The sequence below is a fragment of the Triturus cristatus genome, chromosome 4_2, assembly GCF_964204655.1.
Source record: "Triturus cristatus chromosome 4_2, aTriCri1.1, whole genome shotgun sequence".
NCBI classification, from domain to species: Eukaryota; Metazoa; Chordata; class Amphibia; order Caudata; family Salamandridae; genus Triturus; species Triturus cristatus.
Genome location: NC_140586.1, coordinates 114,701,576 through 114,721,120, shown reverse-complemented (window position 1 = coordinate 114,721,120; position 19,545 = coordinate 114,701,576). Strand labels below are relative to the sequence as shown.

The following is a 19,545-nucleotide window of genomic DNA, read 5'->3' as shown; positions in this document are numbered from 1 at the left end:
ATAATTTAGCCAATATCCAAAGAGAACTAGCAGCTTTCCTCATTTTTGAACATTGCATAGCTTTATTGATTACTGGCAATGTAAAGGGCCAATAATGTGCCTTGTTCTGACTCTGCAGTGGCAGGCCTATATGTTCCATAAAGTGTTCAATTAATGCCCATTAAATGATTCTCCTCCTCTGGGATAGCATATGGTGTCTGGCAGAATCTGACAAAAGCATCATAGTTAGCTTTATCAGAAAAAACATTTTAACGTTTATCATTTAGATCTGACTCCCTAAAGGTTTTCCACTTTTCTCAGTTATCTCATATACTCTTTCTTAACAATCATAGTTTGTCCCAAAACTTGTTCAATTCCTATTCAGTATATTTCTTTCAGGTCTTCTTAACTTTCATAAAATTAGGGGCATATTTATCATTATATCACGCAGCACAGCACAGCAAGTCACTTTGCTGCGCTGCGTGATAGGGAAAGGGCAGGAATGTGTTGTACTCAACATTGTATGGCACATTACGGCCTTTTCCCAGCACTGAATGCAGCAGACATGGAAAAAGGAGAAAACAGGGAGAAATAAACATATTTCTTCTTGTTACGCCTCACCTGGGGAGGCTGTGCAGTTTTGGTGCATTCCTATGTCTACCACTTATGGGAATGTGTCAAAATCCATGAGTTTTTCGTGGGAACACCCATGTGCCATCCATGGAATGCCTCCCTGGGGCAGAGTAATACAACACAGCAATTCACGCTGCGTTACACTGGTGTTATCAAGCCGCTCAGGACCAACCAAGGGGGCCTTGTATGTCCTGATAAATCTCATCTTAACTTAAGGGTTGCGTCGCCTTTGCACCCATTTGCGTGGTGCAAAAGCGACGCAATCCGTTTATAAGTATGGCCCTTAGTATTTTGTTGAAGGGGATCTTTTGCTTTATTTGCGTTTTTTGTTTCCAGTGCCTCATTGCCTAACCCAATGGGTTGACTCTCACTTGATTTCTCATTGATATTGGGAAGCTGAATCAGCACTCAAATATAGCTTCTCTGCTCCATTATATTGATTGAGCTAGAGTAGCAGCACAGAGCTTTGCAAGTCTCTATCTAACATTCTCAAACCGTCCCACCAATAATGGAAATAGGACCTTTTTTGACCATTCAGGTTCCGTTAGGCCTATCGGAACATCTCAAAATAACATACACTGAATAGGATGCGAGCTCCATATTGGCGGGTCCGCCCCTTCCTAATGATATTAATATAGCACAAACCCCATCCCAGATAGAGCTGTGAGAGTCCCTAACTTACTTGAAAAGAATACAGACCAAACCTGTACTCCATTCAGTAGTAATGATAGAATATCCGTTTGCAAAAGGAGCGCCAACATTTCTGCTAATGACCAACCAGCCTCGGATATTTCTAGACAATGTAAGATTTGGAAAGGCTTAGTTGCCTTTTGCGTGACATTGCACGCAGGACTGGCTAATCCTCATTATAAAGACTGCAAAGAGATTGTCAGAAAACCTACTGATAAAGATGCAAAAAGCGAGATTCGTTAAAGGCTACAGTCATGATCTCAGCTGTAAAAATCTTAAAGAAGTTATTAACAAAGAAAAGACTCAGTACAAAAACTTTCTCACACAATCCAAAGTCCAAAGATTACAGAAGGATGTGAAGCATTTCTCTCATGAGAAAGTATATCCCTATTCAAGACCAGATTATACAGTCAAGTGTCAGAGCAACAAGGGACTAGAACAGACAAACAACTTTCTGACGACTGGTCTTCAGATTCAGACACATCGAGTAGCAGCAGTGGGGAGGAATTGATGAACAAGAGACAAGAAAAATGTTAGGGCAAACAGAGAGGATGCCTATGGCGAAGATTCAGTCCGCTGTCACCAGCTTATCCTTTCCTGAAATCCCCCATGAAGCACCAAATGCAACCCCATGAAGCACCAAATGCGACCCTCTCAACTAATACAAAGCCCCAAGATGCCTAATGATTTTCAGACCTCCTGTTTTTAAGGGATGATAAGAGACCTCCAAATGGCAGGAAAAAGAAAGACACACTATATTCAGTGGGAGGATAAAAGCAACCCACAGAGAGTACACACACGGAGCATGACCACGGAGACAACCCTGGGAACCAACACAGGTCAACCCTAGTGGTTCACCTTACTTCTTTAAAAGATTCACAGACCTAGAAATGAGAGTCCTAAATAAGGGCCTAGGGTTCATCTCAACTTCTACATTTGACAAATTTAAAGTTAAATGTGAACTGGCTGAATTCTTTAGAAAAATCAAACTTATAGATTTTTTAAAGAGAAAATCACTCAAGATGACAACTGGTGATGCAGGACTTATGAGTAAATCTACTTTTAAACCTCCTATCAGTTTAATACTGGAAGACATTAAAGCTTTTGAAAAAACAGTCTTTAATGAGGTTGACAAAGTAGATTTAACTGAACGAAGATCTTTTCACAATATGTCCCTAGCAAAGAGAAAGTTACTAGAGGGTATGAAAGCAGATAAAGACTTAATAATAAAATCTGCAGATAAAGGTAGACGGATTGTGATGCAAGCTATCACTGTCTACAGGCAAGAATGCCAACACCGGTTAGCAGATGAAAGAATACTAGCTCATGATCCAACACAGACTCTTAAAAGAGAGATTGCCTTTATGATTGAAGAATTATCAGCATGTGGCTGGATCTCAGAAAAAGAGGCATATTTTTTGATAAACAAGGAACCAGTGACCCTGTATTTCTATACTCCTCCCAAGGTTCACAAGAAGAGGATCCCCCCTCCAGGATGTCCCATTGTGTTAGGTGTAGGTTTCATGTTTGATCATAATTATTTTTATTGCATCCAATAGTTCAAAGCACACCAGCACACCTTCTCTTACGAGATTTGGAGAGTCAACTCCTCATAGGCCTAGATATAGAGAGCCTTTACACTAGCTTTTTCTAAGAAAAAAAAACATTGGAGGTAATTGAAGAGTTTCTATATTAGACCCCGTGAAATCACTCAACCCCAAGACATTTTGTTCATGAGTGTGCTAAATTAGACCTAACAGAAAAAAACTTTTTGAATTCAAAGGCACCCTCTATTTACAGACCGATGTGACATCAATTGGAAGTACCTTTATTCTAAGCATAGCTGGTTTATATGTACCCAGTCTCAAAAAGAAGAATATACTATATGAGATGAATCAGTTCAAAGATGGTATGACAGTATATGTGTTGGTGATTTGGGACAGAGATAGAGAGACAACTAAGGCCTTTTTTGTTTGGCTTACCTCCTTAAATGAACACATTAGATAACAATGAACTCACATTTTTGGACATTAGTATTTTCCCAGAACAGGGTTGTCTGAGCATGGGGATACATAAAAAAACCATCATGAAAGCAACTTATTAAGTGTTCCACCCAAGACCTCTGAGAGAGAATCTACCATATGGTGAATTGTTACAAATTAGGAGGAACTAAACTAACCTCCAAGACTACAAGAAACAAGCATCCTCCTTAGTGAACAAATTAAGAGACAGGAAGTATCCCGAAAAAAATTATACAAAAAGAAATAAAGATTGCAAAGAACAGCAACAGACAAGCACTTTTAGAAAACACAAGAGAAAGAAATTATGCCAGGTTGATATGTGTGACCACATACAATATTGCTTCCAATCACATTAAAAAAAATCATCGATAAAAACTGGGGGATAGTTAACACAGGTCACCTTAATTTTTAAAAATCCATGTTCTGTCACAAAAGAGGTCGAAGCCTAAAAGACGTTTTGGTTAACACAGAGCCACGCAGGGTTGAACCCAGACCAACATCTCATTCCAATATGTGGGTTCTCTCTAGTATAGTGGACCACTTTCTCTGTGGCAACGGCAGCGTAGAACAAGTTACTTAGCTATGGTAATGCTTTATTTGGTCAAGACTCTATCTATCCGCAGATTCCCTACCCAAGAATTGTCCCCAGGTGTCAGACTGGATCCGGAAATTTTTCGTGAGCAGTACCGCTGCGTGCCAATAGGTGACATCGATTGGCTCTGTGTGGCGTCGTCCGTGCTGGAATTGACATGCACGCTACCTATGTAGGTGCCACCCCAGCGTGCTGAAATCAGTTTCTTGCAGCGACTTTCCACCCCAGGAGCGCGGAGGAAAGAAGAAAAATGACACTGGTGTGTGGAACTAGGGCCCTGAAAAGGGAAACCCCTGCACCTAGAATCCATTCTCAGAGCAGGGAGGATGAGTGGGTCAGTAAGCAATCTACAGCTAGACAGAGTCTACCAGATAAGGTGTTAACAAAGGTAAGTAACTTGTTCATCTGACCGAGACTTCCAGCCACAGATACCCAAGCAAAACCTCCCCGTAGGAGGGTCTGTGAGCCTGATTTATACCAGAACTGCCTGTAGGACCGAACGGGCAAAGTGCCCATACCAATGGACCTGACTCTCCAGGCAGTAGTGCTTGGTGAACGTGTGCATCGGGGCCCACGTTGATGACTGGCAGATGTCCAGGGCCGGAACTCTGCATGCTAATGCAGTGGTCGCAACCTTTGCTCTGTTGGAATGAGCTCGCAAACCCTATGGGGTTTGCTTCTTGGCCAATGCAAAGCAGATCTTAATGCAGAGTACGATCCATCGGAAGATGGTTTGCTTCTGCCCGGCCTTCCCTTTCTTGGCTCTGACATACCCCACGAAGACTTGATCTTTTACCCAGAGTGGTTTTGTGCCATCAAGGTAGAAAGAACAAAGCTCTTTTTGGGTCCATCTGATGGAGTCTGCCTTAGAGGAGTGAGGCGGAGCGTAAAAGGTAGGCAAGGTGATGGACTGGCCTATGTGGAAAGGGTGACTACCTTCGACAAGAAGGATGCTTGAGTCTAAAGGACCAATTTGTCTGAGAAAAAAGAGATATCAGAGGCTGAGATGAAAGTTCCTGCAGACGTAATTGCCACCAGAAAGCCAGTCTTGATGGCAATGAGCCTAAGAGGGCAGGTATGAAGCGGCTCATAGGAAGCGCACATGAGAAAGGTAAGAATCAAATTAAGGTCCCATTGAGGCATAATGAAGGGACCTGGAGGAAACATGTGTTGACGACCTTAAAGGAACCTGTCCACAATAGGGGACTTGAAAGTGAGGGCTGATCTGTCAGCCACAGAAAGGTGGAGATAGCCGATAGCTAACCCTTCAACATGCCAAATTCAGAGCCCTGCGGGACCAGGGTGGGAATAAGCAAAATAGCCTGGGAAAGGGGTGCAGATAAGGGATGAACCTGTTTGGCTGTACACCATGCCACAAACTTGCTCCAACTGCCAGTGTATACCGTCTTGGTGGAGGAACGCCGAGCAGCCAAGATAACATTGGTAACATTGCGTACTTCGGGCGGAAGTTCAAAATCTGTTAACTGTTGCCGCTCAATCTCCACACATGGAGGTGGAAAGCGTTGACAGGTTCGGGTGGAGAACACTCCTCTGCTGCTGCAACAGGCAATCCACTTGAAGGGGCAGCTTGATCGGAGGACCAATGGACATACTCAACAGCTCCAGATTCCAGATCGGAAGCTACAAGGATGAATTGGGCCAGGTCGTTCCTGATCTTCTTGAGAACTCTGGGCAGGACTGGTATTGGCAGAAAGGCGTACAAGAGTCCTTGAGAGGAAAAGCGTCTCCGAACGAGAGCCACCATGGAAACACCAGCCCACAGAACTGCTGACATTGTGCATTCTCAACTGTGGCAAACAGAACTTACCAAGGCTCTCCCCACTGCTGAAAAAGACCTTGCGTTTGGTTCACCTACTCTGGTGTTCAGGGAGCCCACCAAATGTTGAATCACCAGGGAAATGCCCTGACATTCCAGCCATGTCCAGAGATGCAGGGCCTCTTGACAAAGGGTCCACGACCCCAACCCACCCTGTTTGTTGCAGTACCAGTGCCGGTGGTGTTGTCCATGAACACCTGCACTAGCCTTCCCTTGATAGAGGTTAGAAAGGCTTTCAATGTCAATCAGATTGCACAGACTCCAACAGGTTGATGTGAAGTCCGGATTCCGTCAGACACCACGGTCTTCTGATCGCCACCTCTTCCAGGTGGCTGGCCAATTCCAGGAGGGATGCATCTGTCATTATCATAAAATCTGGTTGGGAAAGTGAGAGGAGTCTGCCACTGACCTTATAGCGTCCATCAGCCACCACTGCAGATCTTTTGCAGTGCCGTCCGAGATCTGGACCATGTCAGAGAGATTTCCCTGATGCTGTGACCACTGGAACTTCAGGTCCCACTGCAGAGCCTACATATGCCAGCGGGCATGCGTCACCAGCAGGATGCAGGAGGCCATGAGGCCCAGCAGGGTAAGAGTCAGTCTCACCGAAACCAAGGAGAGAGGCTGAAATATTGGTATCATAGCCGGAATATCTTGGACTCGCTGTTCAGGAGGATAGGCAAAAAACTGCACTGTGTCCAGAATAGCTCCAATGAAAGAGATGTCTGAAAAAGGATCAGGTGTGACTTCGGCACATTTATAGTGAAGGAGGTCTGCCCTAGTATGGAGGTGGGAGACAACTGCCTGGGGTGAATTCACGCTGTCAAGATAGAAGAAGACTGGTACTCCTGATCCCTGTAGATGGGCTGCAACCACTGCCATCACCTTGCACTGGTAAGGCCAAAAGGGAGCACGACAAACTAAAAGTGCTCGTGGCCTACTGTGAACTGCAGGTAAAGTCTGTGGGCCGGCAGGATGGAAATGTGGAGGTATGCATCCTGCAATTCCAACGCTACCATCCAGTCTACTGGGTGCAGGGCAGACAGGACTTGAGCAAGTGTGAGCATTTAGAATGTTTTCTTTTTTTAGGAAGAAATTGAGAAGATGCAGGCCCAGGATAAGATGAAGGCCTCCGTCCTTTTTGGGCACCAGAAAGTAGCGGGTAAAACAACAACAACATACTTCTGATGCTGGAACCCTCTATATGGCTTCCTTTGCCGAGAGAGCTGCTACTTCCTGGTGGAGTAATAAGATGCGATCCTCCGTCAGCCTGTCACAAGAGGGTGGCATGGGTGGACAGGTAGTCACAAAGGGGAGGGGGTAGCCCCTCTGGATAATCTGGAGATGATGGTCTGAGGGCAAACTAAAGAAGCTTGGATGCTGTGGCTGCCAAGGGGGCAGTGGACTGGCCCAACCTCTGACTATCTGATCCATGAGATCTGTGGGTACCCCGTCCTTGGCCAAGCAAGGACTGGTAAGCTTGCGGGTCGTGGTGACTGGGTGAGTAGAGACACGACTGCAAAGCCCTTCCATGGCCACGAAAGGAGAAAAAGACCGACTGGTGTTGACGAGGAGCCATGAAGAGGCCCAAGGACCTGGCCGTAGCTCTGCTGTTCTTTAAGAACTCCAGTGGTCAGTCCACGTTGTCTCTGAAGGGATGGAAGACATCACAGGGCATGTCTATGAGCGAGGCCTGGACATCCCCAAAATGCCAGTGGTTCTCAACTAGGCATGGAGCCTAAGGGCCACTGACGAAACTACTCTGCCTAGTGAGTCGGTTGTATCCAGCCCACAGTGTATGGTCGAACTTAGCTGCGTCCCTCCCATCAGCAATAGCTTGGGAAAGTATGGCTTGGGGCTCCTATGAGATCATAGGCAGCTCCTGTGCAACCGAGTCCCAGAGCAATTGGGAGAATCGTCCCAAAAGACATGCAGTGTTCACCGACCGCAGTGCCAGGCTGGCGGAAGAAGACATCTTCTTTCCCAAGATATCCAGCCTCTTGATTCCCTGTCCAGTGGAGTGGTAGGGAATGCACCAGGATTTACTCTGGAAGTGAAGGCTTGGACCCCCAAGCTCTCCTGGGAAGGGTGCTGGGAGAGGAAATCTGGTCCCCCGGGAGGGGCGATGGCAACGGGCTATTGTCCTATTCACAAGAGCCCCTGTGCAGGGCATGGACTAGGCCCTAAGAAGAATGCCCGTGAGAGCTTCATTAAACAGGAGAAGCAGTTTGGATGGGGTCACTCCCAGCTGAAGCACCTCCATCAAAACATTTGCTTGGGCCGCCACCAAGGGCAGCTGAAGATCAAGGACATAGACGGCCCTTCTCACCACTATAGCCATGGTAGGAGGAACAACCAAACCAGTATCTGGGAAGGTGTCCAGACAACTGACATCAGCCAGATCCTAACACCAGGTGTTCTCAGTGACATCTAGGGGCTGGTATTCATAAGTGTCCAGTGTTTGGTGCATGCACTAATGCATTTATAGTGTGCGCGGGCAATTGAAATTGCCTCTCGGGTCCCATTTTAACCGCTTCAATTAATTGCCCTTACGCCTGGTGGCTTTATTTTTGATGAACCCAGCAGTAGCCTCTGGGGGGGGGGGGGCTTTTTTAGAATTTAAGCCCTTATTACAAAGCTGGTGTAAGGCTCTAAAAAAGTCCTCATGGTGGCCTAACACCGAAGATGTATCAAAGGGTTGCTCTGATAGTGGCTTAAAAATGGCACTAAAGGTGTCATAGATTTCGATGAAATTTTGGTGTCAAGAGAAAGTTTGAACCATATGATAGTTTTTCTGTTGTTGCCTAAGGTTACAAGGGTGTGTGACTTGACTCCCGGTGCATCGGGGTTTCCTAGCAGATTTCCATTCATTTTGAGTCTAAGAGCGTTATGATCATTATCACATATGTTTAGGATTTCAAAATCAATGTCCATGTGCCAAATATTAAGTTCTAAAGATACATAATCGATTCTGCTTTTAGTGCTTTTAGTGTCTCCCCTGTGAAAAGTATAAGCACAATATATATCAGAGTGGAACCTACCATTACATGCCCTCATTCCATGATTCAAGGTTATTGAAAAAAACTAAATGGCGGAGCTGGCCATGACAATAAGAGTTTACTTTCCAGTAAGGGTAAACCTTTAGCTTCGTCTTCAAGACCAATTGCCGACTCTAGGGTGTCTAGCAACTCACAAGTAGCATTACAGTCTCCGGCAATTATAAGTGGAGTACTATCTGGTCTGGCAGAAAGATGATAGGCAAGTAATTGTAATGTAGGAGACTCTTTGTTACGTTGAACTGAGTGGTTATAGATATTATACTGGTCAGTTCTACCATCATTTCTGCCCCCTAAGTACAATATGGCAATCTCACACATCATGTCAACATCAGTTTTCCTGCCCTAAGCCTTACAGATACACAGTCTAACGATGTAAGGCCTAATGGATATGTTAACAGATAGAGAACTCCTTCGCAAAGGTGATGCTGTTCCTTACTCACTGGTATAGTGGTCTGCCCCCCCTTTTAAAATATGGGCGGGTCTTAAGTTTGGCCACAGCGGTGATAACTCCGTCACTGCCATAGCTAAACTTCTCCAATGGCATAAGAGCTGTTGGAGAAATGGCTACATGTGCATTGTATCTGTGTGAAAGCGTCCGAGATAGTGCATTCCTGATGCAGTTTAGCTGCTATTTGTTTCACTAGACAAATAATTGCTATTGATTTACTCCTTGTGACAACACCAGCAGTCACTTAAGAGAGTATAATACATTGCCAGTTTACATCAGAATAAGTTTGTTCACAGGAATTTTTCCCTTAGTAATCTTGCTCACACTGGCTGATCCTAGATTAACAGCGCGGTTATCATAACCGTGCACCATTAGTCACAAAAGAGTACTGCAAACTGTTATTACATATCAGGTATAGGAACTTTTGTCACAATCTTGCCAGCAGGCACTGTCTATAGATCAACAGTAGTTCGTTAAACGCGCTACTTTAACACTGAACATAATGGAGCGGCTGCACCTTAATGTAAAAGGCAATACATGCCTTCAGATAAAATGACAATAAAATAACATGATACCACACATTTCATAGTGGTTCCACACGGTTTCGTTAGGATTGAATTGTTATAGTTGACACAAAATGCATGGAAAACTGTTTTGTGGTATACTGACAGTATCTATAATCAGCTTTTCCTTTTTACTAGAGCTGGGCCTCACGTCCTGAACTGCTGCCAGGTGGGGTGAGGTATCCACCCGTGCAATTTCGGGTAAGGAATACTATTTATTTATTTTTCCAGTGCTAATGGCACTAGTTACATTTTTGGGAATAATAAGCAATTTGTTCCACAACTTAGAGCACAAAGTACAGTACAATTATTTTAACATGTTTTTCCTCCTTTCTATCATGGTTTAGTTCGTCATCATGTTTTTTCTTTCACAGGTGACAACAACAAATCCTGTAGATTATTCAAAAAGGACACCACAGGCGTTTGTATGTTGTATTATTCCAATTAAACTATTATCTTGATCACATTGTATTTGCAGTAGCAATTGTCATCTAGGTCCTGAAGAAGGCCGCGATCAGATCAAAGATTGATCATCATGGCCGAAACATGTAGACCCTCTGTTTAGACCGACACGCTCAACATTTTTTTCAGACCGCACTTGCACTGTTGTCTTTTAACATTGACACCAAGAGTTAATTATTTAAATGGTTTTTCTCTCTTGGTAGCCAATTTTAACCTCATTTTTTCACATTACTGTTTGCACTGCATTTGCTCCACATCTAACGGATTTCAGGAGATCAGACAATCTGATCTACCAAAACATCCCTGAGCTCCTCCCTCACAGTGAGGGGGTTGTAGCCCTTGGTTGCATTAGAATTTGCAACCAAGAGGAGATCCCAGATGATGAAGCATGTCACCTCGGTGGGTGATGGGATTCCGTCCTCTTAAATAGGACTCCCTCCATGTTTTAGTAGGAGTGTTTTACTTGTACTGTCTGTGCTTTTGATGTCCTCTTGGAGAACCTAATAGACCCGCGGACTTAGTTGTTTGATATACATGTCCATGTGCTCTGTTAGAATGGGTGGACACATAGCTGTTTTTTACTGTCTGCCTCCGCCAGGCATACCCTGCCGGGAAGGGTTATTAAAAACAAAAAATGCCCTCACCATGGGAGAGGAGGGAGGTGCTGAGAATTTACTGAGCTTTCAAATGAACAATTTGAGTCGGTGATGTGTTATAAATTATTCTCCATAAAACGCAGTAAGCAAAAGTAGGAAAATTTGGGGCAATAGGAATGGATGCGTTTATCAGGGACTGAATCAGAAAAAGCTGCAAAAATGGCACAAATCACAGCACACAAAATGATCATCAATTTCCCTATGTGATGGAAAGAAAAGGGAAGAGAGGAGGATAGTATTGAAACATAAGAGAAGAGGGGTTGACTTAGAGAGGGTCAGCACAGTTTGAATATGTGTGTTTTGAGACTCTTTTCAAGCCTGAAGGGAGGCTTATATGCTTAGTTCACTGGTTAAAGGGGTCCTAATGATGGCTACTTTACCCATAAAAGACTGATTTGTGGCTTGGGATATTATGAATCTACAAGACTCACGTTGAAGATACTCTGGCCCAGATCATGAAGCCCTTGTGTTGCCATAGTGTCAAGCAAGGTGGAACAACGTAGAGCAAGGGCTTCAGTGAGATTTAATAAGCCACCAAGGCCACTTTGCATGGCCCTGTGTTTCTTGCTAAATCTAGACTAATGCAAGGCAAATCACTGCCTTGCATTAGTCTGCCAAGGAAGGCCTTACATGGGTGCAGAGTATGTGTCCCATGCATCCACTGAGCTTTTTGACGCATTCCCAGATTACCAGAGTTACTGTGTAGTAAACGTGGGAATACGTCAAAATTGTACGACTTCCCAATAGAGGCACACAGAGGAGAAATATCTGTATTTCTCCTCATTTCTTCATCTTTCTAAGTGTGCTGCATTCTGCAGCGCATATAGAAAGAGGAAAAGGGCTCCAAGGATGGTTTTTGTGCAGGAAGGTTCACCTTTCTACACAAAATAAATCCTGCATGTAATGAGGGCACCCTTGCACTATGATGCATGGGTGCCTGCATTGGAGCTTGACAGCGCAGAGTGCGCAGGCACTTAGAGAGAGCAGGAATGCACCACATATTAGTAAATATGGTGCATTCCTGCCTTCTCACTTTCATGCAGCAAAGAAAGTTGTCTTGCTTTGTTGCATGAAAGGTTTGCAAATCTGCCCCCCCTCCCCCCCCCCACAATGTCTCTTGATGATCGTAAGCATTAGACATTTTCGGCAGGTTAGTAGGATAACTCATGTTTTAATGTGATGGCTTAATAAGCCAGACATATATGGGATATTCTGAATATGTGTGACTCAATTTGAAGACACTCTATGCCTCCATGGACGTCATTTAGGGGTAGTCAGGGTTCGTAGTTGCGACTCCTGTCTTGCTCCCTGTGACTCCTGGCACTGCCTTTGCGACTGTACTGCTCGATTTTCCCGGCTCTCTTGTGATTAAGGGGAACTAATGTGACTTCAGTCTCTTTCCATCCAAGTCTAAGGGTTAGTCTCCTTTTGAATGTGTTACTTCTTCTTTTTCTTTTTTAATATGCTGTGTCTCCATTTTGTAGTTCACCTTAAATAAAAAGCGCCGGGACACTCTTTTTGAGTAGCCGTGCGCTCTACAAGTACCATTTTAACATTAACATTAACATATAGAGCCTATTTATTAGGCACTTCGACATGATCCTGTGTTCTTCCCCATAGATTAGGGTTTGCACATATATCCTAGAGGATAGATCCGTTAGTATTAGGGGTAATCTGTTCTATAGTGAGGGTATTTCATGGAGTCGTGCTGAATCCAGGCCTGGTAGGCCTTAAACGGGAGAGACTCCATCTTTCTTTCCGCTCCGGCAGCTTGGAAAGTTTCTAGGTCGAGGGTGATGTTTTAGTTATGAGGTGTTATTCGCTTGGAGAGAACCGGTTCAGGCCGGCCCTTATCGAAGGATTGTATTTTTCTTCATGCCGAAGACACTACATCAGGCCGGCCGGCTGGGAACGTGTCCTTGGTACGGGGAGGTACAAGAATTTGGTGGGCGGCAGGTTACGGGCTGGAATTTTCCATGAGAAAATGCACCTCTATATTAGTGAAAGTCTGAGGCAGATACTGGCACTTGCTTTTTAGTCCGTAGGCGGCACCTGGCCGTTAAGCAGTAAAGCTACTACTTATTCCAGGGAAGACAGATGACAAACTTGAAGGTGGAGAAAAACCGAGAGAGATAGATATTCTTCTAACAGAATAGCCAAAGAAAAGAGAGTAGCCGATGAGGAAGAGGTCCCAGTGACTCGGAGAAGGAGAAGGGAGTAGATCCGTGACTGCGGAGGTGTGACTTCCAGGCGAAGCCGAGGCACAGACGAGAAGGGAACCTAGATGACCATTGAGTGCAGGCTACATACGACCAAGGTGATGTCAACCCCTTTATTATTAGAGTGTACAACTTAATCTATCACTTTTCTTTGCAGGTCATATGTGATATGTATTATGTTCTGTGAGTGTGTATGTGGTGACTAAATAAAGTATCCAGTTTGTAGTGAATCAATATGTGCTGCGTGTTCTTGTATAAGAGGGTAGCCTATTCTTCTAGTCAGCTGTGACTTGATATGAACAGATGTTAATCCTGATCAGGTAAGTGGTAGCTGAATAAGGGAGAAAGGAGCCCCTCGAACTGGGGAACAGGTTGTGCTCAACTAGCAGTCTTTGTAACACTGGTTCCCTTGTTGTATGTCGTGGTAATTATAGGATGAACTTGTGCTAAGGCTGCCGTCTGGGCAGGAAGTCCTGGGTCCATTTGGGACCGCGAGGCTAAGGCTGCCGTCTGGGCAGGAAGTCCTGGGTCCTGGGTCCGTTTGGGACCGCGAGGCTGAGGCTGCCGTCTGGGTAGGAAGTCCTGGGTCCGTTTGGGACCGCGAGGCTAAGGCTGCCATCTGGGCAGGAAGTCCTGGGTCCGTTTGGGACCGCGAGGCTGAGGCTGCCGTCTGGGTAGGAAGTCCTGGGTCCGTTTGGGACCGCAAGGCTAAGGCTGCCGTCTGGGCAGGAAGTCCTGGGTCCGTTTGGGACCGCGAGGCTGAGGCTGCCGTCTGGGCAGGAAGTCCTGGGTCCATTTGGGACCGCGAGGCCGCCACTTGTATTATAAGAGGTCTTGATATATATATATATATATATATATATATATATATATATATATATATATATATATATATATATATATATAAGTAGGAATTCCCTGTCCTTAGGTGGTATGTATATATGTGGTTTCTTAGGTGTGAATAGGCCCTAGGGAGGGGGTAACGTTCTGGCTGGGTTAGAGAGGCTCTGTTGAGCGGGTTCTATCTGATCCGAAAACCCAAGCAGAACATTTGGCGTCACGAACCGTTTACGAAACCTGTGTGCGTTGTGGTTGTCTTGTGTTTGCTTTCGGCGCGTGCGTGGTTTTGTTTGCATTTTATTTTTGTATACTTGTGTGTATAGTTTTTATTTTTCTTCTTTCTTCTTTTTCTTTTCCACGATGTTTTCTAGAAGATCTAAGTCTACTTTTAAGTTGCCCGTTGATATTCCCGGATGGGATTCAATGCCTTATGAAGCCTTGGCCCGTGAGTGGGCTGATTCTACTGGTTTGAGTGAGAATTGGAATTCTTCTTTGGAGCTGGCGGAGCCGGCTAATGTGATTACTTGTTTGCAGAAGGCACCCGTATCGAAGGGTGAGGAGATTCCCATTTTGGGGCGCAGAGGTTGGATTGTCCTGTCTGCGTATCGGATTCTACATGAGAGATTGTTGAAATTACAGATCTCTCTTAAAGATGTGGAAGCGCACTTTGTTGAGATTCAGAATTCTCATACTTTGTTGCGATGTCAAAATAAGTTGCTTGCTGATAAGCTGGAGACTTACCAAACTATTGCCGAAAGGGCGGCTGTGCGAATTGCTCGTTATAAATACAAGAACAGGCGCGGTCGGGTTTCGACGCGAAAGGTGCGTCTAGTCGTGGCGAAAGCCGGACTGGATTGGAATCCTGATGAATGGGATGGTAATATCTGGAACTCGAGTGATTCTTGTTCCTCGGGTGAGGAGTCTGCCAAGCGCGAGTCTTCTCGTTCCCGTCATGATTGTAAATCTGCTTCTTGCACCTCTGATGGTGCACCCCATGTTTACGCTCGTTCTTCGGGTGGGATCGATACCTCTTACACTGATTATCCCTCTACGAGTACTGATCGGGCTCCTTGTGATGCTCGTCCCGCGGTCTCTGCGCATCCAGTTTTTCGTCGGAAGTTGCAGCAGTCTCCCGCTGCTCCGCAGGGTATTTCTTTAGACTCTTTAGAGGACTTTACTCAACAAGAAATTAGTGATATTTTGCAGCGATTTCGGCAGCGAGCTGGTGAGACCTTGCTCACATGGATGGTGCGCCTTTATGAACTGGGCGCTGCTGGCATTATGTTAGATAATGGCGATTGTTTGAAGTTTTGTTCCTTGAGTTCGGATTCTACTGTACAAGATCATTTTCGTAACTATAATGGTGGTGGTCAAATTTCTTTACTTCAATTGGCGACTGAGGGTTGTAATCAAAAGTATCCTACTGAGTCTGATTGGCCTGTGAATGACAAACCGTGGTATACTTTGCGCGACGCTGCACAACGTCTCAAAGAGGAGGTGATGAAAACGGCAATTTTTTTGGGTACTGCTGACAGGTTGCTTGATGGTTTGTTTACATCTTCTGTGCGGAATCGCATTATTCGGTCTTCCCCTGTTGAATATAAGCAGGTCATGATGACTTTATTGATTAATCAGACTGGTAATGTGTTATCTACGGTACTGGAGTCGGTACGCCAACTCGGTGAGTTGGGTGAGTGGTTTAAACCTGAACGTCAGTCCCGGCCTGACACCCGTACTCCTGGTGAAAATAAACTTACTAGGCGTGATATCTTTTCTGGTCTTCTGGCTGATGGTGTGCGTAGGGAGGACATTGACGGTGAGACTACCGCTCGTTTGTGGGAGTTATTTCGCAAACGTGGCTTGGATAGGAAGGAGGGTGCCCGGCGTGTTCGGACCACTGAGTGTGATCGTGGTGGTTCTGACGGAAGCGGTGATGACGACCGCCGTGGGCGCTCTGTTCGTCGTGATGATCGACGTTATGTACGTGATATGTACCCCCGTCGAGAGAGAGACAGGGAGAGAGAGGGGGAAAGAGAAAGGGGGAGAAATGATTATGTTTACAGCAGACGTAGAGATGATAGGGATCAATCCCCTGAGTTGAGAAGGAGAGAGGATCGTCACAGTTTGGTCGATCGTAACCCGCAGTACAATGCTGAAGACTCGAGTCCGTTCCGTACGGGGAATGGATATGAACAGGAGGTACCGATACCTAAGAAACGTGAGAGCCTTTATCCTGATTTGTCCTGGTACACAGAATGCAGTAAGAATGACTAGGAAATAGGTCAAGCTCCGGTACACAGATGGGCTCACAGAGATAATAGACCCTATGTAGATATTGATATTTATTGGAGACATCGTAATATCCAAAGGGCCCGAGCATTGGTAGATACAGGAGCGGAGGCCACTCTTATTCATGGAAAATCAAAGAAGTTTACAGGTCAGCCTTTTACTATTACTGGATTAGGTGGAAAAGAAACCCCTGCAGTTCAAACTTTGCTTGAAATGAGAATAGGTAGAATCCCTAGAAAAGAATATTCTGTACTAGTGGTGCCACTCTTAGAATTCATAATTGGAATTGATATCTTGAAAGGAATGACGTTGCATCTAGATGATGGGTGTTACCAATTTGGAACCACGCATTATATATCGTCCAGGCCTATACGGGTTGGTCGTTTAAGAATGCCTCCCATACAAGTTCCCCAGGCGACAAAAGTGGTTTGTCAGAAGCAGTATCGTATTCCAGGTGGCCATGAGGAGATTAGTACCACTATTCAGGAGTTGGTGGATGCAGGTGTTATAACACCGGTTACTTCTGCTTGGAATAATCCTGTTTGGCCTGTACGTAAGAGTGATAATTCTTGGCGCATGACTGTTGATTATCGAGAATTGAACAAACACACGCCCTCTTTGACTGTTGCAGTGCCGGATGTTATTACCCTAATTGAAAGAATCCAAAAGCATCCAGGTACATGGTATGCGTCCATTGATATTGCTAATGCTTTCTTTTCTATTCCAATTGCCCCTGAGTGTCAGGAACAGTTCAGTTTTACGTGGAACGGGCGTCAGATGACGTTTAGGAGTCTTCCTCAGGGCTATGTGCATAGTCCTACAATATGTCACCGGCTGGTGGCAGAGCATTTGGCTGAGGTACCGGTTCATTCCCAAATTCAGATATGTCATTATATTGATGATGTTTTGATCCAAGGCGACACACAGGAGGAAGTTCAGACCCAATTGGACAGGATCATTGAGTGCCTGCGTGGGAAAGGTTGGGAAATCAACCCAGATAAATTGCAAGGTCCGTCCCAGGCTGTAAAATTTTTGGGTATTAATTGGCATGAAGGGCACCGTGAAGTGATCCCTCAGGTTAAACAGAAGATTCTTGATTTTGCAGTTCCGAGGAATAGGAAAGAAGCCCAGAGCTTCATTGGCCTGTTTGGTTTTTGGCGCCAGCATATTCCTCATTTGAGTCAAATATTGGCCCCCTTGTACCGGGTCACGCGTAAAAAGAATGCATTTGAATGGGATAAACCACAGCAAGATGCGTTTAGTCTGGCAAAAGAAGCAATTCAACATGCTCTGGATTTATGGCCTGTACGTGATGGTGATGTGGATTTGAATGTGTCTGTACAGGGCCCTTATGCAAATTGGAGTTTGTGGCAGAAACAAGGCAGGAGTAGAGTACCGTTAGGTTTTTGGACCAAAAAGTTACCTGATGCTGGTGAGCGTTATACACCCTTTGAGAAAAAGTTACTTGCTTGTTATTGGTCTCTGGTGGATACCGAGCAATTGACTTTGGGACATGATATAGTTTTGCGCCCTGAAATTCCTATCATGCAGTGGGTTCTGAGTTCGCCGAAAACTCACCGAATTGGGCATGCTCAAGAGGCGAGTGTGATTAAATGGAAATGGTATATACAAGATAGGGCACGTGTGGGCCCGAAAGGAGTTGCTTCTTTACATGAGCAGGTGGCGCGAGCGCCGTCGACTGAGACTGAGAGTGAATGTTCCGTACCTTTAGCACAGGAGTCTCCTGTCAAGTGGGGTAAGCCTTTTGATGATCTGTCCGCAGCGGACAGGAACCATGTTTGGTTCACGGATGGTTCAGCGAGGTTTATAGGGACGACACGGCACTGGAAGGCGGTGTCCTATAATCCGGTCACACAGAAATTGCTGAGCACAACTGGTGAAGGTAAAAGCAGCCAATATGCCGAGCTGTACGCTATTTATCAAGTTTTGAAACAAGAGTTACCTGGTACATGTCATATTTTCACTGATTCTTGGTCTACTGCCAATGGACTGGCTGTTTGGTTGCCGACTTGGCATTCCCATAATTGGAAGTTACATTCCAAAGAATTGTGGGGAAAAGAGTTATGGCAAGAGATTTGGGAGATGCTCCCACAGAGTACTGTTACAATCTTCCATGTGGATGCTCACACCCCGATAGATTCTCTTGAGAAATGTTTTCATAACATTGCAGATGAGAAATCTAAAATTGCTGAGGCAGTGGTGGACAGGCAAGATTCTGACATTGCGGGATTGGCGAAATGGGCACACCAGAAGGCAGGACATTTTGGAGAGAAGGCCACTAGCAGGTGGGCTGCTGATCGAGGAATTTATATTCCCCTAGATTTAATTAAAAATGTTATCTTACACTGTCCCGTTTGTCAACATATCAGACAGCGTAAAGTGCCCCAAATTGTTAAAGGTCATTTACATCGCGGAAAACTGCCCGCTCAAATTTGGCAGATTGATTACATTGGTCCACTTCCTATGAGTAGGAATTGTCAATATGTTTGCACTATTGTTGATACATACAGTGGCCTGCTGGTAGCCCTTCCCTGTAAGCAAGCTACCCAATTGAATACCATTAAAACATTAGAATTGATTATGATGTATTATGGTGTGCCATTCCAAATTCAATCTGATAATGCATCCCATTTTCGTGGAAGATTGGTACAGGAATTCTGTGCGGAAAACAATATTGAATGGATATTCCATATACCCTACTATCCACAGGCCTCGGGCCTGGTGGAGAGATTGAATGGCCTGCTAAAGGACCAGCTGCGTAAGTTAACAAATGACAAGTATAAGAATTGGCGAGACTTTTTGCCTCAAGCGTTATTGATTTTGAATAACCGTCCTTTCCTAAATGCTGAATCCCCACTTATGCGTTTGTTTCCTCCGAATGTTGATGCTAAGCCCAATGAAATCAGAGAGACTGTGATGTACTGGGAAATTACTCCTGGAGCTTTGGCTCCATGTAGAGCGACCCCAGGGTCGGCAGGTTTAGACTTGCATGCCATGGATGACACCGTTTTAAAAAGTAAGGATCGGGTCATCATTGCTACCGGTGTTGGTATTCATATACCACCTGGGAATTTTGGATTAATCGCCCCTAGATCGGGGCTGGCTGTAAAAGGCATTCAGGTGCTTGGAGGAATCATTGACAGTGATTATCAGGGAGAGATTAAGGTGCTCCTGCTGAATAGCAGTGAGGTTGACTTACTGATACACCGCACTGACCGAGTGGCTCAATTACTCAT

The 19,545-nt window shown here is 45.0% G+C and overlaps 2 protein-coding genes across 15 annotated transcripts in view; one reads left to right on the top strand and one right to left on the bottom strand.

The window, feature by feature from the left end:
- The window catches only part of LOC146833112 (complement C3-like), a 1,368,049-nt gene that overhangs the window by 397,644 nt on the left and 950,860 nt on the right, over nucleotides 1–19,545 (bottom strand). The gene's annotated exons all lie outside the window — the stretch shown is intronic.
- LOC146833113 (uncharacterized) overlaps nucleotides 1–19,545 on the top strand; it is a 787,180-nt gene that overhangs the window by 516,347 nt on the left and 251,288 nt on the right. For 9 of the 14 annotated variants that reach the window (XR_014960516.1, XR_014960513.1, XR_014960509.1 and 6 more), the window contains one exon: nucleotides 9,961–10,023. The exons of the other annotated variants lie outside the window; for them this stretch is intronic. The gene's annotated coding sequence lies outside the window, so the exon portion shown is untranslated. The remainder of the gene's footprint in view (nucleotides 1–9,960; nucleotides 10,024–19,545) is intronic. 14 annotated transcript variants of the gene reach the window in all.